Here is a 23,816-nt window from a genome sequence, read left to right as displayed (position 1 = left end):
TGTACATGTGAGCAATCTGTGTTCACACCCACTTGGACCTGCTTGGCATGTTGGCTAAGTGGCATGTGGTGCCCCGCTTTTCCCTCCATTCTAAAATATTCAGATGTCATTTCTGGTGAACGACAGCACTGTGGGGACTTTTTAAGGAGACCCCAATCCATATTGCACCTGGGCTTAAAATTATTTATAGGTGCAAGTTCCCTGGTGAAAGAATGCATCAGTCTTGTATTACAAACAGCCTGAACATAAACAGATTTTACTGTTATTGCTTTAGATAAAATCTTTCTCCCCTTCCAAGGTTTTATATCATTTCACACTTATAGGAAAAAGTCCCAAAAGCTTTTCAAATAGGATTCAGCTGCAGCTGCTCTATCATAAATCTAGAGAATTAAAATGTGCAGTGAGACGGTTTGGCTAAACAACATCTTAATTTCCTTCACGTGAAGCAGCTTGTATAAACAGGATCAGCAGAAGGGATGGGAGCTTGCTCAGGACATGGAAATGGAGAGAAAGGGAGAGCAAAGCACAAGGAAAAGCAGCACTGGAGGAGGCTAAAGGAGAACACAGGAGAGCTAAGGAGAATTAACAAAGTCTTTGGAGTCAGAGAGCATGGGAGGGAAGGACGAGGGAGGGAAGGGAAACATTCCCCTCAGCCATATGTGGTAAGATCACCAGTTCCCAGTTATGAAAAGTCCCCCTGGAGCCACTGGAGATCCCATTGATAGTGGGAAGACAGAGCAGCATAACCTGGCATCGCCTGCAGGACTCCGAGAGGAATTTAGATTTTGCAATCTGAGAACAAATTTAGAAATTACCTTGCAGTCTTTCCAAATCAATTCCCATATGATTTAAACAATTCTCTCCCTCAAAGGCCCTTTCCTGAATCCCGATGGGATCCCTCCATTTCCGAGTCGATCCATGCAGGAATCCTGCCAGCCCAAGGTGGGTACTGGGTGTAGGTGACTGCTCAGTGTATTGCAGATTTTAGCGGCCACACCAATGAGCTTTCCATGAACAGCAAATTCAGGATTAAAACCAACCCGAAATGTAACATGTACACACCCAGCATGCAAACTGTTCCTCACTCTTGTACAACCAGCTAAACTGGCAAGTGGCCATTCTTATACAAATACTGAATACCAGAAGAAAGAAAAAGAATCAAGAATTCTACAGGTCTTACTTCTCACTCAATTAATCAGAACCCTATAACAAAGATACTGTGGTTCATTACAGGGAAAAAAAAAATGTTATTCCTGATACCAGCAACCAGATGGCAGCTAAACGATGAACTGTCAAAGAAAACTGGGAAGAGTTTTCCTTCCTCCAGCTAACGTGGATGTTAGGTTTGCACTGACAAGGTGCTTAATCCTACCACTGCCCCACAGAGCACAGCCCCAGGGCAGGGAGGGGGCTGCTCTACTCCCAGCTGGACCCTATTCCTAACAGCAACAGTTCTTTGTGACCAAACAGTGAGACTGGAGCTGTTCCACAGACACCCAACCTGGGAGGCCTTGGGACGCAGGGCTTTCCAGCTGCAGTGACTCTTCCAAGGGACAGTTTCTTGGAGCCTTGAAAGAGTCCGTTGTGTTTTAGCATCTGCATGAAGTTCTTCCCTGTCAGATCAAATACATTGATTGTATCAGCCTGTGCAGGTACAATTCCAGGATTGTTCCTGCTCTCCGTTTTAGATCTGGCATTTATATCCCAGCACTGCCATAACTGGTGCACGTGGCTGGAAGATGAGAAGTCAATTGTGTGTTTTCCTTCTCCACAATGTCTCAAAGGTTTGGGAACAGAATGTCTCTCTCCTGCTGAAACACACTCCGCACATCAGCACCACTTTATGGGCCTCTACCTTCCTCTGTCAGTTCATGAAAGTGCCTGCCAAGTTCCGCTTTCAGGATGGGGCTGGAACAGCCACGAGGGATGGCCCTGCTTTCCCTGAGGCAGAGCTCAGCCACACTCACCGACTGCAGGGCACAGCAGCCGAGCTGGCAGTAAATTGGGAATCCACAGCCCACACAGGAGCCACCTTTGTCTGCCAGCACCGACAAACACTGGGAACAGCTGGAGGGATTAAAGACTGACAGAGCCCATGGTGAGTTTGGCCACAGCACCACCTCTCTGTGCATGTGCCATCAAGAATAATGGGATATGCAGGTTTGCATTTAACACTTCCTTCTCCAAACTCCTGCTATTCTGCAGCCAAGTCCCGCTAGAGTCATTTCCAAGCTGGTCAAGGGCAGCAGCAAAGGCCAAAGTGTGGAGACCTTGAGTCTGAGCTTTCATTGAGCTGCAGGGTGAGCAGAAAGAAGTCTGAGCCTGCTGAATGCTGCAGTGTGGTGTGGCACCGTGCACTGGAGGTCAGGAACTGCAATAGCAACACCAATAACAGGGCTGAGAGCACAGAGAAATGGCCTAACTTTGATCCCAGAATTACTGTGCAGGACACCCAGGGTTGACGTGACCCCCAGCCAGGATGATCTGTGTCTCTGCCTTTTCTCCCAGGTAGGGCACTCACGTGTCTGCAGGTCAGGTTGCCTCTTTCTCACAGAGCTCTTTTGGAGCCCTCTCCCCTGGCTGAGGTATCACCACTCAAACTGCAGTTCCAGAACCCCCCAAGGTCTGTCCTTCCATTCACTGCTCTATTCAGTGCTGAACTCAGTGCCAACCAGGATATCCAGTCCTACACTCCCATTTCTACATGTGCACAATGAACCAGCTCACCCTTGAACAGGGGATCAGATCAGCTTCCCAGGCTGTACTTCAGACACGAACTGGGATGGACTCTGCTGGTATTTTAAGGCAAGCCAAGAAACCACAAGCACCTCTGCTGATTCTGAGACTGACTGCCCTCCAACAGCCGAGTGGGAATCCCTGGGACCCCTCAATGCTTTGGGAACGTCTGGTTTCATTCCTGGGGAACTTGGCCTCAGGAACACCATCCCTGCTTCGACACCTCTCATCTGCCCTTGCTGCACGCTTCTCTCCTGATTGTTCTTAGAAGGGGTGCAAGCTGACCTGGTGAGATTTTTGGCAGCCTGAGCTCAGCCTGGCTATTAAGGCACTGTGGATTTGTGGAACCAAGTGTCTATTTCACCTTTGGGCTTTGCTACAGTCCCAGAGCATAAATACAGACTCATTCCTGACTTTTCCCACTGTCTCCACTACTGCCCCACAGCAACCATGAGCTGCAGAGCCAAACTGATCTGCAGGAATTCCTAAGAAAGGCTGCTTCAAGATAAAACAAAATAAAAGACTCCTTCCTTTTAAAGCAGAAGCACAAGGCCCCAAGCAAAAAACATGCACACAATTAAATTGATTTGTGCATGGAAATGTGGTGAGCACATGAAAATGCAGCATATTTCTGTGCTGCCTTGGACTTCTGACTTTATGGAAATTCGCTCCAATATATTATACCCTATTTGTCCTTTGAAAAACAAACCCCCATTATTAACTAAAATGCCCATACTGAATAAATGTGATTGTCCCATGCTAGCTGGATTGACTATTAAAAAACCCCCCCAAACTAACAGTTCATATCCTTTTCATTAATATAACTGTCTTTTCAGCAGAAAAAAGGAAAAAGACAATGGCAGAGTCTCTTATGTTGACATACACGTTAATCAGCAAGTCACCAAGCAAAGTTCATAATCTAGACAGGCTTCTGCTTTCCAGACCAAACCGAGCATGAAATAGTGACCCATATTGAGTGAGGAAATTGTATTCCTGGGCTGAATTAAATCAAAAAATGCCTATTGGTAGGTTGGTTCTTAAAATGAACAAAGTACACTTTCTGATGGAACAAGATATTTCAAAATGAGAATCTGGGAAAGCCTTTTTCCTCAGGGGTCAGTCACTGTAACTTCACACAGTTGTGCCTCAGGGCTGTATTTTGTAGGCATATTGGTTCTACCAGACCAACAATTGCTGTTTCAAAAAAGGGTAATAAAACTTTCAAAACGGAAGGAGTGGAGGACTAAGACAGACAAAATCCTGCAACCCACAGGATTTTTTAAGCATTTGGATCATGGTTCATTCTCCCACCCCTTCTGACTCCAAAGGAGTTTTATCACTGACCTTGGCAGGTTATGCCAACACTGAACACTCAGGACTATAAACCCTGGGAGGTTCACTCACAGAACCTCTCATTTCACTGCTCGTTTTAGTTATGAAGGATTTATCAAAACACCCACTTCTGTAGAAATGTTGCAGAACTGGTGCTGATTCTATTTTATACCTCATCCACCTGACTGGTTTCTTTTCAATTTTCATATATGATCAGGTGTAAGAAAACACCTGTTTCACCAGTTCTGGCAGTGGCATGATAGAATGTGACCCACACCACATATTTCCTGAGATGCTTGCAGCACTGATGTGTGTCCTTGTGTAAGGAGATAGCAGGGATCAAACCTTTTACCTGCATGATGGTGTTTACTGAGACCAAACCACAAAGAACAGATGAATTCCAAGATCATCAAAATTAACTCCTGACAAACGATGATGAGATTCAAATCAAACACTGTTAAAGACAAACATAAATTAGAGCAGAGTGAAATAGTAATGTTAAATTAGCAGCAAGATTCTTGGGGTTATTTAATACACTAAGTGGAAGTCATAAGTTGTGATATAATATTTCATTGAAATGTATTTCTGTCAGCTGGACACAGTAAAAAGTTGTCAATGTTTCGTTTGAAAGGGATAAAATGTGTGTTTGGTGATAGTTCAAGGAAATGAACACTTGCCTGTTAGAGTTGTGAACACCTCCATCCAAGATGAAACTTTGCTACCAACACCTAGCCCAGGCCCATCAGGACAGGCGTTCAGAGGTTCTGCCCCATTGGGAGTTCATTGGCCGCTACAGCTCAGAACAAGACATCCAGCCACAGATTTCATTCCAGTTGGAAACATTTCCCAGTCTCTCCCAGCTCAGTCCAGGACAGAACAGCTGTGTGGTCCACAGATGGCCACCAGTGACACCCCTGTGTGTTCATGGTCAAGTGATAAAACCAATCCAGCCCCACGAGAGCTCCCACGGACCTCACCCCCCTCAGAGGGAAGTTGACTGGCAAAGACTTAGGTTTTGAATATTAAGAGCACAAAAATACCACAGTGAGCCGATATTTCAATGCCAACTCGATTAAAATGCTGGCAGTGGGAAGTGCTCCAGGAGACCTTCCAGCACGGATACTCTGGGTGCTGGAGCACCGCCCTGGCTCCTGAGGAGAGCAGCCGAAGGAGAGTACCAGTGCTGGATGAACCCAACCCTTCCCCCCTCATCCATGGAGCACTGAGAGCTCTTAGAGCTCCAGGCTCTGCATGAACACAGAGCAGAGGTGCCCAGGCCTGGCCACACAGCCTGGGGCACCACAGCCTGGGCAGAGCATTTGGTCCCTGTGTCCCTGACGTCCCTGGTCAGCGCATTTGGTCCCTGTGTCCCTGACGTCCCTGGTCAGCAGCGCTCCGGCACCAGCTGCAGCTGCTCTCTGCTGCACAGGGAGGGAATAAGGTTTCCTTATTGCTCAACAAAAGCTGCTCTGTTGGGACACTGTGTTTGGGGTTGTGGTGCTCCTGCTGCCAAACACCTGCATTTAGTCAGACACAAGTGCAAAAGAATCACAGTTTGTGAGTTGTGTTTCTATTGTCAGACACCAACCCCAACAAGGCATCCAGTGAAAGCTGCCTGGACACTCTGCTCCAATGCTGCATTTTGGTGTCTTCACATACTGTACAGCAAGAGTGAGTGAGTGAGTGAGTGAGAGAGTGAGTAACAACAGCAGCCCCTTGAGCTCAGTGTTGGGCAATTCTGCATTAGAAAATGTCCTGCAGAATGTTTGGGGGGTAATCAGACCCTTTATTCAGTTCTGCTTTTTCTTTTGTATTTTTAATGTCAGTTCTGACTTGCTTCCTTTTTTCTGACTAGTGAGATTTCCCCCTTGGTTCTATTTGAAGTGGTGTATTTTATTTATTTTATTTTATTATTATTATTACAGTTAACATAATTGATGTGTGTATTTTAAGAAGGATGACTTCATCTGACTTGCTCTGTTTGCTTGTTTGAAGTTATCTTATTGGCTGAGAAACTACAGGAGACTTTCCAGAGTGCAGAGCTGTGCCCTGTGCCTGCAGAGCAGACAGGTGTAATTATCAGCTTACTTATGATGCCAGAAGATCTTCATACAAAAACTCAGCAGTGCCTTCTCAAGGTCTTACACACCAAAATATTGTCTTAGTTGTGGCAATGGAGACAGAGCACATCAGGGAGTCTGGATTCTGAGCTTCTCTTTCCTGCAAAACTGCTGGGATCGCAGTTGTGCTGCAGGTCACCCTGTCCTTCAGCTCTTGAAATCCCAGTCCAGCTGCACCATGGCACTGACACCAAACACAGAACATGCAGAGCCAGGGGGATAAAGCTGATGCAAGAACAGCTTTTTCAACAGCCCTGGTGCCCCAGGCAGTGGCCACTGGCTATGGCATGGTGGCACACAGATGCGTGGTACCTGCCAGGTGTGCCACAGCCACAGGGAGACTCACAGCAAGAAGCCACAGCACATAAACAGATACAACTGAGAGCTGGTAAGAGCTACTCCACTCAATCACTCTGTTCCTACAGCATGCAAAATCAGAAAATAACTCCAACAAAGAATGCAGCTGCCTTAGATTAGCCCTAAAAGGATTCTCTTACAAAGGCACTGGCAGAGCCATTTCATCACTGCCATAAACCAAATTTGAATGAGCAAGCCCAGGGCTCTAAATCTGGATTTATGACTCTGATACCAACTCCATAAACCATCTACAATCACTTGAGTGGCTGGATTAAATTCAGCTGTGTGGGAAAGAATGTGAGTCTGTCAACTTCAATGAAAGCATGTCCACCTTGCACTGATCCTGAACCTGACTCCAAAGAACTAACTGGAACCTGACTCACAGCACACTCAGCAGATGGTACAGTTCCAGCCATATTTTGGAAAACTGGGTGACTCAGCTATTTCTCTTCTGATTTTTTTCATCTCTTCAGAGTTTTCTTGGTTCTCCTCAGGAGGTGAGTTTACACATCCTTCCCACAGAACCTGCAGGCTGATCCCACCTTCACTTTACACCAGCATTTTATTTAGCTGGCACAGTCCACTACCCAGGAACTCCCAGAGCAGCTTGCCTTCAAGAACCCTGTCTCCTGCCTGAAAGATCAGGCAATATGTGACCAAAACATACAAGTGATCCAGCATTTAATATCATTTCTGTGAGGCTTCATATAAATACACAATGAGAAGGGAAAATCCACACATATTGGGAAAAAAGGAACATTACCTCTTCAAAAAATGTTCCCATCTGCCTGACCGGGTTGTTACTAATTTTGCACATGCACTGATCCAAAGTGCATGACAAATGTAATACATCACCCCATATGACCCCCACACAAGCATTGCTATGTGTTATGTACACACAGAAATCACAAACATTGCTCATGATGTGTAACTTTTGTTTACTCACAGGGCTTCGTGCAAGGTGCCAGTGGGCTCCCTGTGAAAGCAGGAACAAAATGGCCAACCAGCGACACAGCACTGGGGCAGGTGGGCCCTTTGCAGAGATCCCCACTTTGAATCCAACCCATTCACTATTTGCAAAATAATCCTCAGAACATGAACTCAACAATAGCTCAGGGCAGGTTTTGTATCTGGGGCACCTACTTCCAATGACACAAATACACTGTTCCAAATATCCCTGAGCCCAGAGTGGGAAAAGCAGAGGGCTGATAACTGCAGCTAAATCCTGCCCTCCACAGCAGCCAAAAATTATAGTCTGGGTTGTTCTCCCTGGAACCACAAAATGCCACAGGAATATCCATCTCAAAAATTATTCTGTGTCCTTTTGTCTGGCTTTCACATGACAAAGTCAGAGTGGCAGCAACAAATTTTACTATCAGATATTGAGAAAAGGGGTTTATTATTTATTTGAACTGTAATATGCAGGGCAATTCTAAACAAGCTGCTGTGGTACCTTCAGTACAAATGCCAAACAAACCAAATAATCACCACCACCAAACCACAGCAGCTGGAACAGAACAGTTCCTCTGCAATGCCCAAAAAGAACTGGAGGCATGGAAGGAATGGAAACAGAATACTGCAGAAAACCATACTACAGCTGCATATCAAAAAGAAGAAAGCTCCTGATGAAGTTCTCTGAAAACTTCTGTATTTGGCTATTCAGGGGACATGATGACCTGACCTTGTCACCTCAAGAGTAAACTGCTCGCCCTGCTCCAGTGAGAGGTAATCTGAAAAACGATGGCAGGGATCAGGAGAAAGTGTGACTTTCTGTAACAGCATCAAATACATCTCTTTTGGGTTAAGACTTCAAATTGCTTCTGAATCCTGACATAGATTCTTCTCAAATCTCTGCATTCCACCCCAGTAGTGAACACCTGCCCTCAGGTGTCTGAACTCTGATTCAGACAGTTCAGACCAATTTCCATGCACTCACCTTATGAAGCCACTGTGACAATAAAAAGGATCAATACTCCGACCTTCTGCTAAAGGTCCTCTCAGAACCAACTGAGAGGAACTGGTACAAGTCAGATCAGATTAATAATGTCCAGAGGATCTCATTATTTGGGGCTTACTTGCTATTATTTACTCTCCTGTCAACACAGATTGTCACAGAATCCCAGAATCCCTGAGGCTGGAAAAGATCTCCAAGACAATGGAGTCCAAGCTGTACCCGATGCCCACCTTGTCCCCAGCCCAGAGCCCTGAGTGCCACCTCCAGGAATTCCTGGGACACCTCCAGGGATGGGCACTCCACACCTCCCTGGGCAGCCCCTGCCAAGGCCTGAGCACCCTTTCCATGGGGAAATTCCTGCTGCTGTCCACCCTGAGCCTGCCCTGGCCCAGCCTGAGGCCATTCCCTCTCCTCCTGTCCCTGTTTCCTGGGAGCAGAGCCCGACCCCCCCGGCTGCCCCCTCCTGTCAGGGACTTGTGCAGAGCCACAAGGTCCCCCCTGAGCCTCCTTTGCTCCAGCCTGAGCCCCTTTCCCAGCTCCCTGAACCCCCCTCATGTGACTGACAACAGATACATTTGAACCCTGGAGACAATTTTGAGCTCCTCCATTTCAATCCCATCTCTCTCACTGCCGTGAACCCCTGACTGCTGCTTTGTGCTCCCACCCACCTGGGGCCAACACTGGGCTCCAACATCTGCCAAAGGTGACCTAGGATGCTGGAAAACAACAGCTTTTTGGTTCTCCAGAAGGAGTTTTCCTGGGTGCTGTGGATGCCTGACGGCTTTTATTCTCTTTGTGTTATCAGAGCAAACACAGCCCTGCTCCTTTCCAGAGGGCTCTGGGCTCTATTGATGGTGCCAGTGCTGGTTATCACGATTGGAATTGTTCTCTGTGCACATTGTACTGCACCAGGATTTTGCTTAACCTCTGTATAACACAGTCAGTATTTCTTTCCTTCTCCCACCGTGTCCTAAAATAACACTTTTTATGCCCAATCCCTGTCATTCTGGGGAAAAGTGTGTATGGAAAATTATTATGTTGGGAACACGTATTTAAACAGCTGCCAAAAGTACACAATTTTAAAATAGTAAGGGCAAAGCAGAGCACTGTGGGGTTTGGCCAGAAGAAATCTTCACTCCAAAAAGCTTATTTCATGTACACAATAATTTCCCCAAATAAATAATGCTATAATGCTAATAATGTTTATGGGATGAGACGGATCTCTTCTGAACGCCAGCACAAAATTTAAATTAACTGACAAGAAGCATAATTTACCTTGAGTTCTCTTCATTAGGCACAACTGGCAGCTTCTCCTGAACTAGGAGGAATAACAATTAACTTCAGATGGAAATATGAAATCTAAATTACAGTTGCTAAACCTAAGAAGAGTAAGGAGAAGATTCCATTATAATAAGATATATTCAAATTACATACACAGCACCTTTAATTTGGGAGAGTGGGCTCATTAGGAATGACAGAAAGAGAGTATGAAGTTTAGTATTCCTTTCTATTCCTCAAACTTGATCATGAGCAACACAAGACTGCACCTTGTTTTCTCTTAGAGTTTATATTCAGAAAATCCTAAACAGCTTCTCAACTGTTAAATACAGGTACAACTTATCACACATTCTACTGTGCCTATTTCTACCCTAAATCTTCTAAAAATTACTGCAGACACCAGGAACTGTGCTTGAAACTCCAAGAGAGTAACAGCTTCTTCAGTTTCTCACCCTTCCACCTCTATGATGAGGACTTCAAATACATAGGAGTGAATTCCTCAGTTTGTATTACTTGACTCCTTAGACTTCTTTCAGCTGGGGAGCTGCATGACACACCTCCCGTCCCAAACCCCCCTTCCTGCTTAAACATTTATTAGAATTTTATTCAGAGGTCAAGTTCTTGCAATTTGGACATGCTTTGAAGCCAGGCCTCTAATGGGCCTTACCCCAGACACGCTTTGAAGCCATTAAGGGGCCAGGGGTACTTCATGTCCCTTCTTCTGTGAGGTGACTTGGAATGTTACTGCCCAAGGATGTCCTTTAAGTGACAGTTGTATTACTGTGGCAGTGCTCCATGTGCCAGAGCATCCATTTAATCCCAGGCATTGTTCTCAGACAATTTCAAATATCTTCCACTTACTTTCAGACAATGACATGTCACTGTTCCCTCATATATGGTCAGCTCACAATGAGTTATGAGATTTCGTTTCTGCAGCTCACATGGGAAGTGGAATAAACTAAATAAAATTCCTGGTAAGAATGGCAGCTGACTGATACAGAAGCAGGCCCTCATAAAACCCATTATTCTGGTACAGTTAAAGGGAGGAAAGAATGTATACGACAGACTAGATTTTTTTCCAAAAGCATGTAAATAATTTATGAATTCAAGGTCTAATGGAAAGCAGGTGGGACCTGTACTATAAATGGCTGCAGCTCTAGAAAACTGAACTACTCACTGAACATACCTTGCTAGGTAACCACAGAGCACTCTTCTTTAGAAAATACAAAATCCAGAATTGTTAATCTTTGTTTTGGCAGAAGATAATTCTAGCATGTTAAATTGCATCATCTTAAATACCACCTGGAAACAAATAGTGGAAGTATGTGCTGTGCTAGAAACTGCTGTAATATTTCAAACATTCTCGTCCTGCTTCTTTTCACTGTAAACCAGCAAAGAGCCCAAGTGAGAAGATCTGGGACCAACACACAGCATGGCAGAAACACAGGCAGAGAGACTCAGACAAGTTTCAGACTTTTCAGTCGTGCTGAAGAGGAGGCCAGTGTAGTGAAATCTACCAAGAACAATGTTTTCAAACTTAGAAACGCTGTTTTCAGTATTTCTGGGCACCTAGCCTCCAGGGACCCCAAGGGTATATCTCTGCCCACCTCCCGGATCCTCAGTGTCTGGGGGCTCAGCTTGGCCCCTGTGCCCTGTTTGCTGTCAGTGCCCTTCCCAATTCCACAAGGGTTATAGTGGGGAAAGGCTTTTTGTGGCAAGAGGGAAAGATCAGCGTTTCAAAACAAAGGATAACTGTGACTCTGTTTCCAAAAGTGTACAAGCTCCCTTTGCTCCCATCCTTTATCTCCCTTGGGCTGCCACCTGGGAAGGCTATTAGTGTTTAAAAGGGGATGTACCAGGGGCTCCTTTTAACACCGGATTTTTAAATTATTCCCAGAGATTGTCTGATTATCCCCAGGGAAACTGTAATTTCACAGCAGGTTTTGCCATGGAAGCAGAGACACAGGCCCAGAGCAGGTCAGAGCTTAACCAAAGGCAGAGGCAACTACAGCAGTAACCAAAGCAGATGTTGTATCTGACATTTTCGGGGGGGGGTTGAGCTGTAATAAACACATTCATTAACTTTCTTCTAGCAAAACCGGGGCATGGAAAGGCAGTGGTGTCACCTCCTCAGGTGCTTATTTAATTCAATCCCCTAGCACCCAAACCCTTTAAATTTAGCAAGTGGTCCAGCCAGGTAAACCTTAAAACTTCAGGGAAAACGTCTTCAGAACTTCTGAAATTTCAGAACTTCTAAATCTTCTGAGTTTGAGCTCAGAGAAAAGGAAAACCACCACTGACTGACCCCTCCTCCTGAGCCCTACCACCAGTACAGAAATGTCACATTGGCCTGGATCTGTATTCCCTCTTCACATTCTAAGCTTTCTGTCGGTCTCAGCTCAAACAAAAGAACTTCAGGTGCATCTTATTTTATTAAGGCTGATACAGAAAAAGACCTAATTATTATTATGTTGGAAAATATTATTGTGCTTCTCCACCACAAGATGAGAAGAAAATTAAAAATAAAGTATCACTGGTCAGTATCTTTATAATAACTAAAGCTGGGAACTCTGAATCCATCTTAACAAAGCTGTGAACATCTTCATAGATTCAAATTTCTAATCTCCTAAAATGCTGCAAGCAGAATGGTTCATTTTTAAATCCTCAAAAAATTTGGATTATTCCCTCTAATCTTCACTAAATCATATAAAAGATAATGAAAAACTATTTTGTTTTACTCACTCTTAGCAAAATCATTTGAGAAATCTCATCCTTTGATCTCATAAGTGCCATCAAGGCAACTGCATCAGTGATGATTTTTTACTGGCCAGGGGGAAGCTGCAGCCAAGTCACCATGATCAAGGAATGTTTCAGGGCTTGTCTGACACTAGCAAGGGTTTTCCAGGGAGTACAAGCTCATGCGAAAAAAACCCCAACAACAACATTTCAGTCTTGTCTCACACACACTTCCAATTTTAATCTCATTCTGCCCAGTCATCTTATAAAGATACAGTACATTTTCATTTATCATCCCAGCAGTGTTAAAGGCTTCTTAAGAAACCAATATCTGCATCAGACACAGTATAAAAAAGCCACCTGTAAGATAAAAGGCAAAATACTTTTTCTTTATTGCTACCACCTCATATCAACTATAAAGATTATCCAGGATATCTGACATTAAGTTATCCAAGATACAGCAGGGTTTTCCAGGAGTGTTTCAGAGCATAGGGTACACAAGACCTGGGAAGAGGTGAGAATAAATATTTATAAACACTCTTATGAATTTTGTTTTGGCTCAGCCATCAGAGCAGAATGTTATTTACATAGTAAAAGCAAGCTCCTATCTGTAAACAAAAACTAATAATCAGTGTGATAATATATGCTGAGGGCAGAGGATTTTTGTCTCAGATGAAACAAATAGAACTCATAAACATGAGAGCAGCCAGTCAGTGAAAAAGGAAGAATAGAAAAGCTAAAGAACAGCTGTAAATGATGCATAAGCAAAGACAGTATTTACCTAAAACTGTCAAGAAAAGCTTGAATAAAATATAAGGTCAAAAAAACCTCTCTGTGAAGAAATTGTAAACTGTAAATGGAAAGAGCTGAAATTTCACAATGTAAGAAGTCATTTGGAATGTAAAAGGGCACAGGACAGGGCTCCCTCGGTGCAGGTACACCAGGCAAACACTGCCCTGGGGGCTCAGGGGAGCAGGGGCAGCTGAAGGCACCGATGTGGAAACTCCTCCTCGCTCTCTCACTCTCACCACGAGGCACAGCCTGGGCCGATGGACTCCGAGGCACCACCCTGCACTACGGGAAAGGTGGATTTTACCCTCCTGGGGACCAAAGCCCAGGCAAACCAGGGAAGAACCTCCGCTGAGCAGGAGGATGAACACGTGTCCCTGCAGCGAGTACCACCAGCAGGGCTCTACCTTCCACCTGAACGCGCTCCCAAAGGAGCTGCCCCGGACAGGATGCACGGGACATTCCCAAAGGGCAAGGGGGGATTTCTACAAGGAGAGACTTCAGAGCATTCACAGTGCTGGAAAATCACATACACGGGGTGAAGAGAACAGAAGTGAGACAAGCTCAGCGCACTTAGAGGGGTGTGTAGTATTTTATAGCCATTGTTTTGCATCATTCCCTCACCTAAATCAAGAACAGCTGTGACAGAAATAATTCTTTAAAGTATGAAAATAAGGAAAATCATTCTACTAGTTCTGAGAATTTCTGAATACTTTCCAGAGGAACTCTTGCTGGAGTGAAGGTCAATTTGTAACAGTAGTCTAAGACAAGAAAATCTTAAAAGTCTATGAAAACATGTGGAAATTACATCAATGCATGACTGTATTTCGTAAGAATCCAATACTACCATTTCCAGTCCTCAGAAATGAAGAATGGATGTCACAATTTTCACACGAAGAAATTTAACCAACCATATTTTCTAGACCTTCACACATGGTAGGTAAGTGCTATTATCCCCTACAAAAATAAACATCAGGATTTGCTCTTCCACAGGACCTCTGCTTGGCAAATGCAGACCCAGTGTCCACCATCTCCCCCATCAGTGAAGAAGCAGAGACCTAAACTAGGCTATTTCTTCATGGCCATCTTGTTGAATTTTGCTGTGGCATTCCCTGGGGATCTCTCTGAGGGAGAGAGAAAAATCCCCACTCGTGGGGCAGCCTCGGTGCTCCGGCCAGACCGCTCTGTCCTCCCACAGGAGCCGCTCCAGATCCCCCAGGCTGCTCCACAGCTGGGGGTCGGATCCTTCTGGCTGCGAGCTGGGCTTGCACAGTTGGTACCACCTGCTCTAAATTCTTCAGCCCTTGTTATCTCTGCAGCAGCTCTTGGCCTTTTCAAAAGCTAATTCAGTGAAAAAAGAGGAAGGGACACTTTGTGCTTCATGTTTGAACTGCAAATTTGTTTTCCAGCTTTTCAGATTGATAGTTTTGATGATATTTTAAGAGCTCACAGTGTGACACGTTGAACTGTGGGTTCCTGCTGCTGCTGTCACTCACAGAAACCCAAACTCTGCTTCGAGTCAGAGAGCAGGGGTATAAATCCAGTGTAATGCCAAGGACTATCATGGAATTACTCTGCCCACAGGTGACAGAGCTACTCTGAGGTTGTGTAAGAACAGCAATAAAAGTTCCCTGTAGCTCTTGATAGAGATAAACCCCAAACTACTAAGCCCAAGGAAGACTCCTGTATTTTTCTTTTATCCCACTTCTCCCAACGTCAGCATTTTTAGAAGCACATGTTTTTAGTGCTCAGGATGCCATCAGTGAAATTATGTTGTAATAGGTACAGAAACAGCTGAATTTATAGTCTTGTATTTAAACAAGACTTAAACTCACTGTAACTTCCAAACTCTTCACAGGAGCTAATCAATTTGACATGAACAAGTGCCCTTGGATTGCTGCAGTCAGGAGACATGGGTATGGGCTCAAACCACTCTGAAAGATCCTGATATACATTACAGTTACAAGAAAATCTGAATTCGAACTTAGAACCCAATTTCATAAGTCAAACCCACAGCTGATCCAAAACCAAACTTGGATAGGTCAAATTTCCAGAAAGTTCTACACTCCCTTTGCTGCACAGGTAAGCAGACTAGTTTTTATTGCTGTGGTCTTTTTCAGGGTAATTATTGAACAGAGAGAAGAAAGTTAATTATGGTTTGGGTTTCTTTAACCTGGAAGAAAAACCAGCAATTTCATGCTACTGTGAGAAAACTGCCCAGTTGTTTTCTGCCTTTTCTTATCCTCCACCCTGCCCAAGCTCAAAGCACTGAGACATGGGGTAGGGGGAGGAAGGTATTTTTAGGTTAGATGTAATTTTCCCTTCCTCTCTGGAAAGTAAACAACAACAGAAGTTTGTGCTTGTCTCAGTTGTGAGTAAAAAATAAACCAGGGCTTCATAATAAAATCACCTGGCATTTAACAGACACTGATCTCCCCAAAACACACAGAAAATGTGATGCCACAGAACCTTATAAATGGCAAACAGGTAGGATGGAGGAAAGCAAAGACTTCATGATTTTTTTAAACACAATTACATATTCCAAGATCAGAAAGCAGCAGTGGTCACATATACCTACATTACAATGCATACACAGAGCCTGGTTAAAGTGTGTTTTAATATTCATGTCTTATCAAATATGTAAATATGAATTCTCAGGGAAAACACACATCATACGCTCTAAGCCAGGCATGTGTTACCAAGATAATGTTGAACATCTATTTCTGCATTTCAAATTATAAAAACTTTGAAACTTTTCCTTGTTCTTTACAAAATAAGTAGTTTTCTACTTTTCATCCCTCAGTTCTATGTGTATTTAGAGACATCCTAGTTCCCTGCCAAAATCAGTGGTGTCTTTAAGACTTCTTAAGGAATGTAATAGGTCTGGAAACTCTTAGTAGGCTACTAAATCCCCCTGTAAATCCTGGCGAATTCCCAGACTGCCCATTCTCACAGGGATACATGGCCTAATTACAAACCCATTAAACGCTGTGAGTTCAAGGGTCTGCTTTAACCCTGCAATTATTTGATCCTCCTCACAGTAAAAGCTTCAGTGAAACAGAGACAGGCAAAAAGAGACAGAGCCAACAGAAGAGGTAAAAGCAGGATCAGAGTAGGCAAACTGAAATATTGAGGCAAGTAAATGGAAGTGGAAAAAGACTAAACAGGGAGGGAAATAACCCTCTGGAAAGGGGAAGACTTTCAGCTCCCGGGGGAAAAGACCACTGCTGGCATTATGTAAGGGCTGCCCAGCCAGGGCGAGGGGAACGGAGGCGCTGAGCTGGCAATGCCAGGGCACCTCTCTGGTACTGAAGGAATGGGAGCAGCTCTCTATGGCTTGGCAGGGAGCAGGGATCCCTGTGGAGCTCCACCTGGCACAGGTGTGCTCATGCCTTGGCAGCAGAGCGCAGAGCAGGCATTTGCTTTAATACTTGAGCTTAACTGTAAGAATGCTCAGACATCTGCAGCTGAATACACAAAGCACGAGCACCTACCCGAGGGGGCCCATTTCCCAGGGCACAGCCATGTCCTGGCTCTTGATGTCACCCATGAAGTTTCCAGAAGCTTTGACACAGGCCCAAGGGAAGGCAGGACAAGTTCTCACTGAGAAAAACAATAGAGATTTGTTTTCCCATTTTTGCATTCACACATACAGCACATTTGCCCTTTCATATTTTAAGGCAGAAAATCGAATGTAAAGCATTAGAAAAACCTATTGGTTTTCTCTCCCAGATCTACTACCACAGTGTGACCTAAGAAGGACGGCTTGGAACAGGACAACTCTCCCAGTGTTCTGACAGTCCAGAGTCAGCACTTTTTCCTCCCCATTTTCCATACTGTACTTGTGCTATACAAGCCTTGTACTTTGTCATTTGGGATTAAAAAAAGACCAGAAAGAGACATTTAAGTCATGGACTTGGTTCAAATGATCTCATGTGCAGGGCCGTGGAGCCAGATAATCTGTGACATTGAAACACAACCCATTTTTCTTGCTGACTATTTGCTTATGTCATTTGGGTGGTGAAAAGAAACTCTCATCCAGGGTGCCAACAGCAAGAAAGAACAGAAAAATGGGACTTATTTCCCACCAGGCCAGGCAAGGTGTCACTACCCACTGCTTTGTTACATTATGGCTGATTGTTTTCCAGTGGCCTAGACATTACTAATGAATATTTTTAATCTGTCATCCTAAATTTAAACATTTCTTTCCTCTCTTTTGAATATCTCCCAGCCTTAGCAATCTTCTTGACTGTAACTGTACTCCAGACTCCAGCAGACACAGCCTGTGGTGCTGAGTATGTTTATCAGCCTTGCAGTCCATCAGTGGCTCGCTGTAGTAATAGACTATGACACTGAAAACAATCACAGCCCTTGGCAGGGATAACCTGATTAGTGGCTGTACCAGGCTGGACATTCTTCCAGCCTGCTGAGAAAACACACACCTCAGGACCTGTCCCTCAAAGAGTTCCTCTTTCCTGCTAACAGCCTTCTCATCCTTCAACCATCTAATGTGGCCAACACAGCGCAGATATGCTGGATGTGTGTGCCTTACACAATGCCCTCACACAGCACTGCCATGCCCTACTAGTTGTATTTAGCTATGAATAATTTTATATTCTGAACAATAATTCAGAGTGTTGTTGGACAGGATACTTCAATAAAGACATATAAATACAAAAAGGTCACCACTTCACTCCACTGAAATAATCAGCATTTTTCTTTTGCTTCTTTGCTGTACTTTCAATTTCCCACTAACATATTTGGTAGATGCCATGTATTTGATTTAATATTGATGGGAGATCCCATACCTTTGATTGCGTTCCTGAGGAACCTTTCATTGCGTTCCTGAGGAAGAACGAGGCCTGTGTTTTTCAGAAGTGCTGCAGCTCTGTGAACTCAGCTTTACCTGGTCTCTCAACACAGCCAGACTATCACACTAGAAGGAAAGTGGACCTTGAGCATCCTCCAAGATGCTTTCACTATCCTCACTTCTCTAGGTAGTGTAGGCACTCCACTGGACTTCTCCAACCATTCAATGCACCTTTACAGCAAACAGCAAAAATACTTATTATTCTGATACTTGATGATGAAAAGATTATTCTATCATTGAGAAAATGGGTGATGTTCATCTCATTATCTTATAAAGAAAAGACAAGGCAGAGTAAGTCTGCAATCCTGTTATCCTGAGGGCTGACGCTGCCAGGAGTAGCTTTGGAGCATGTTTTACTCTGTAATGTTCCCCTTATCCTTTCAGCTGATAACCAACCCCCTCCTCCCCAGCTTCCAGATTCTGCCATATTCTCTACTTTTTAATAATTAAATAAATAAATACATAAAAAAAAGTGCTACAAGTGCATCACAAAGATATTTGCTGCAGAACTCTGGGCTCCTCCGATGCTCTCAGAATATGGAATGACTGTAACACACTGTGATTGTGGCTTCCAGCCTCAAAGCCTCTGCAGAACTGAGCAAAGCTGCTCAAGTAACAACTCCTGGACAACAAGTCATATGTAAACTATCACATGGACCCAAAAACCTGTGCTCCTTTATTTGTCAACTTTAATTATTTTGTACAGACACACCAGGCATTTACAATTCAGCTTCAAACAGCACCACAGTCCAACCTATTATCAGCCTTAATCTTGTTACTGAGTGGAATCCAGCTACTCTCACTGAGCCAGGAGAAACAGAGACCAAGCACACGCTTTACAAGTCCCTGATTCAAAATACTCCCCACAGCCAGGGTCCCCCACCTGGTTCAGTCTTTGGTCAGTGCTGCTACTAACTTGCTGGCACTTCCTGTGCCAAAGCAGCTCCAAACACACCCCACAGGATCATCCGACTGCCCCCGTGCCAGCCCCTCCCTGGCACAGCACTCCACTGCCCAACCACCAGGCTCCTGGGCAATGCCAGCTCTGCAATAGAGGCACCAGGACACTACTGGATGCAAGGCCTGACAGTAATAAAGATGGTGATTACACCAATAAAACACAAAGTTTAGGCTTTTGAGATGACAGCATCAGCAAACACTTCCAAAAGAGAAATACCTACAATTAAACGTGAACCACGATGACAGGAAAGACCAGAGCTGGAGCAGCAGGGCTGGTGGTCATGCTGGGGCAACACCACCACTGCTGATGGCTCCTGAGGCTCCTCCTGCCACATCCACGTCCCTGCAGGAGCTCCCAGCTGGGGATCCTGAGGCTGTGCTGGGATGAGCTGCAGGCCCCTGCTCTTCACCAACACCTGGCCGCTGCCAGGGCACACCAACACATGGGCACTGTGAGGGTGCAGCATTCCCAAGAGGTCAACACCCACTGTGCGGGCTGGGGGAGTCCAGCCCACTTGCAGCCCCCCAGCCCCCACCTCAGGCACCGCAGTGCACAGGGCTTCCATGTTCTGGACTCCCAGCTGCTTTGGATTCCCAGTGCCTTGGAAGCTCTGTCGTGGATCTCCAGCGCCGCAGAGCCCCGGTGCCACAGGGCCCCAGTGCTGTGGAGCCCCAGTGCAGACAGCTGCTTGGAAACACAGCGGGGTGTTGATTCCTTGGGTTTTGCATGTCCCTAGCAGTTCCTGCTCCAGTTTCTGCTGGAGTAAAGGCCTCCCTGTGCTTGTGCTCTTTTTTTTTCTGAAAGCTGTGGTTTTAAAGCTAACCAGAAAAGTGTGACTAAGCCTTCACAACTGTATTAGCACTGCACAGGAAACCTGGGGTTAATGTATCTCAATTCTCTCCTCTCTCTTTTTCTTCTGGGTTTACACCATTATCAGTTATCATGCCATCTGCATATGGTACGTGCAGTTTTACATCACCTCTTTTGACAATATCACCCAGTATTGTCCCAGTAACATTTAACACGATGGTTCCTGGTATGGCTGCAGAGATTCAGGACCCTGAAGAGCATGTTAGCCAGTGCTAGCTGCAGCAATGTGTGTGGCTCTTAGGCAAGCTCAAAAACAGCCAAAAAAAAAAAAAAAAAAGGCAGCTTTTCAGCCAAGTGTTTTATCAGGCTTGCAAACACCTGCAAATCAGTTGCACTGCAAAGCCTGTTGCCTAACAAAGACAAAGCTTTGTAATACGATACAATTAGACCTGAATAATTTAGGCACTGAAACAAATATTTTGAGACCTACACTGTTTGCTTGCCTGAATGAGAAATTACCCAGGCTTGGACGCATTACAAACCTACAGAGAAACACAACCAGACTCAAATGAGGAAATACTCAGTGTGGTAAAACTTTACCACCTAAATTCTCACAGTCCAACTGCACTGAACATGCACAGGGCTAACGAGGGAAGGCAGGAGGTTCCCCATTTTCCTCTCCTATAGCAGAGGACATGACGGGGAAGGGATCAGCAGGATTGAGCGGGGTGGTCAAACTCACACAGCAGCATCCATGTTGTTTGTTCCATGAACCCTGGCTTTGCTGCTTGGAAAAGCGAGCTTTTCCAAAAGGAAATAGATACAAGTATCAATAATGTTGTTTCACAGTACCGTAAATGAGTCCTAATGTCCCAAATGTCACCCAGAGGTCATACTGGGAATGAGGTCTTGCTGTGGTCATTTGGACCAACAGGAGAACACAATATTGAATGGGTCATTGGCTTTTCTTCACTCTTTGAGGAATTCCAGTTGAGCTGCTGGGATGCAGTTTGTTTTCCTGAAGGCTGGACGGTGAATCCATTTTTGTATGATTTTCTGAACTACTAGTGAGCACAGGTTTTGGAGCACCTTCCTTCCCTAGCCAGATTTTTAGGGGATAGTACTGCTAAGTATTGCTATCTCCTCTCAAATTAGCAGTGAGCAGCAGTCTTTGTTTTTCAAGGACATGGATTTAACAGTGTGCTTTTCCATATTAACTCCCTTTTTTTCATATTCTGACTCTAAATTGTATGTCGAATGTTATTTGGTTCTATGAATTTACCATGTATTTGTTTCAACCTGGTCCATCAAAAGTCCAGAGAAGTCCATTGTGAGCAGCAGTGCCAGACCCCTCCAAACTTGTCCCTAAAGGATGAAGCTGCAGACTCTTCCTCTCCTCCTTCTCACTGCAAGCAGTAAGATCACTCGAGCAGCACACCTCAGCAAGAAGTAAGGACAAACTATTTACTCTTATGTCTAAATTCGAGGGTAAATTGTTTCTTTCAGTTGTGGTGTGAACTTTCTGTTGTTGGTCTGCCTTTTTGTTTCTTATCTTGGTGAAGTCACAGTCCTAGCAGGGGAAGGTGAGTAAGAGGGAAGCAAACACATAGTGTTTAACCGGAATCAATACAAGGGCAACGTGCTCCTTGGTTCAACTTGGCATGGGGGGTTTGCCTTCAGGAATCTGTAGGGCATGTCCACTAGCAGAATGAAGCTATAGGTCTGTCATCCCTAAAATGATAGGGTTGGAAGAGCCCTCTAAGACCATCTAATCCAACTGCCAAGGCCACCAATGACCATGTCCCCAAGTGCCACATCCACACAGCTTTTAAATCCCTCCAGGGATGGGGACTCCACCACTGCCCTGGACAGCTGTGCCAGGGCTGGACAACCCTTTCTGTGAAGAAATTTTCTCTAAAATCCAAACTAAACCTCTCCTGGCAGAACTTGAGGCCATTTCCTCATGTCTTATCACTTTTTAACTGGGACAAGATGAGACCCCCACCTCACGATTGTCTCCCTCTGCAAACCTCACTTCTCCGGGTGCCCACAGGAACACTGATACTATTCTCAAGAAGCATGTCACACTATTGACTTGCTGGGAGTTTTTCCTAAGAAAGACCCAAACAGGAATCTCAGTGCTTGACTCACAGATCACACCTCTCACAGCCTGTGTCACCAACATCTGCTCTCTCTTTCCAAACACGAGGTTCTACAAGAACGGAAACTCTCTCACTGCCTGTCAGGTACGTTAGTCCTCTTTGGGCTATTTACAGATTGCCAGAGGAGTTTCTTCCTTTTCTGTCTCTTTGTGGTGAATTAGGCAGTTTTACTTTTTTTGTTCATCTAAAATTTTTGAAACAAGTCCTTTTATGCCATTTTAGTTCACTCTGTTTACGCATTACCCCGTGCTTCCCAAGCTTTGTTGCAGTGAAGGCTACAATAGGCACCTGGTTACAAAATTACATGTATTTTTAATGCCTTCTCTATTTTTACTTTGCTTGGTGAAAATTGCTATTGTTTAATGCATCAGGTACTGACAGGAGCAACCTGCAGGAACACATGGCTTGTCCCAGGAATCGGACTGGAACTCTGTAAGAATTACTGCAGGAAAGGGTGAAAGTGAGATATTTATGATAATTTGAACACTGATCCTGGAACGGATGTAATCAGCATTTCCCTCACTCCTCTCTGTAAGAAAATGCAGTGTTTTTGTTCTCTAGATCTTCAGAATTTTTTTTCTTGCCCATTTTTGAGACTTCTATTGCTTTTTTAGTAAATAAAATCTCCTTCTTCAGAGGTTCATTTTGTAAAAGTACTTCATTTTAACAGCTAATGCCCAGTTATAATTTTCCCCTCTTCATTGCATCTGCCCTGCGGATCACTCACTGGGCTGTTCCATAAAGAAGTGGGGATTCAGTTTTTACCTTTCTTGGTAGGAGGAGGTTACCCCCCTTAAGCCGCAGACATTTTAGTGTGTGTAGCTGGTAATAAAAGATTTCAGAAATTCCTGCCATGTCTGCCTCAGAGGTAATAAACCTCTAAAGGCAGGCAGCAGAAAGGAGCGTGGTGTCTGGTTTGAGTGAGAGGAATGACGGCAACTCGTATTTCTGCTGTTGATGTTTGTCAGTCTCTTAGTAAAAATGAAACTTAATTAAACTGAAACTTTGTAAAGATGAAACAAATATCTTTTGATACTCAGTTGGCTGAGAAATCTTTTGACAGAGCTCAGAGCTGCCTCTCCGTGCAAGAAGTCACAGCTACCTCCCTCCCGAGGAGAAATCACTCGGTGAACGAGGATGTAAGATCTTGCAAAGCGTATGTGACTGCATTAATTTGACAAAGGCGATGAGTGTGCATGGAAGCAGGCACCGAGACGCAGACATGCAGCCGCTAACATTCCCCGTGCATCCTCTCCCTCCTTCTCCTGAACCGCCTGGGGAGAAATGAGAAGCCGGCGCGGGCGGGCAGGTGCAGGGGCCGCTCCATCGGACACGGCGCTCCTCCGCCCCGCCCGGCCCCGCGCCGCCGCTGCTGCCCCCGCCGCTGCCCCGGCGCCGGGGGAGGCTTGGCGAGGTGCACAGCGTGCTTCGGCGGGGCGGGGGGGCTTGTTTGTTTGTTTCCTGCCCCATCCCATTTTTATGATCGCGAAGAGGAAGAAGCCTTCAGGTCAGCCGGAGAACTGCTCGTCCGGCGGCCGGCGGACAAGGGCTCCTTTGATCGGCGGCGGCGAGCGGCGGGCGCGGGCAGCGGGGAGCGCCCCGGGCTCTGATGACCCGGCGATGCGGGCGCCCCGCGGCCCCGCCGCTGCCCGCGGGCGCTGAGCCCCGCCGGCGGCCGCCCACCACAGCCCCGCCAGCCTGAGCCCGAGCC

At 45.2% G+C, this 23,816-nt stretch overlaps 1 long non-coding RNA gene across 1 annotated transcript; it reads right to left on the bottom strand.

Moving 5' to 3' along the window:
- Positions 1–5,260: 5,260 nt before the first annotated feature.
- Positions 5,261–21,814, bottom strand: LOC121671103. The gene is made up of 3 exons (XR_006018389.1): positions 21,722–21,814; positions 9,936–9,940; positions 5,261–5,275 (listed from the first exon to the last, which is right to left on the bottom strand). It is a non-coding gene; the product is annotated as an uncharacterized LOC121671103 (long non-coding RNA).
- Positions 21,815–23,816: the final 2,002 nt, after the last annotated feature.

The sequence above is a fragment of the Corvus kubaryi genome, unplaced genomic scaffold (genome assembly GCF_017639235.1).
Source record: "Corvus kubaryi isolate FWS band 111438036 unplaced genomic scaffold, C.kubaryi_AGA036_p1.0 37397, whole genome shotgun sequence".
Classification (NCBI taxonomy): Eukaryota; Metazoa; Chordata; class Aves; order Passeriformes; family Corvidae; genus Corvus; species Corvus kubaryi.
The sequence above is the reverse complement of the archived record's forward strand: the minus strand, read 5'-3'. Positions and strand labels throughout refer to the sequence as shown.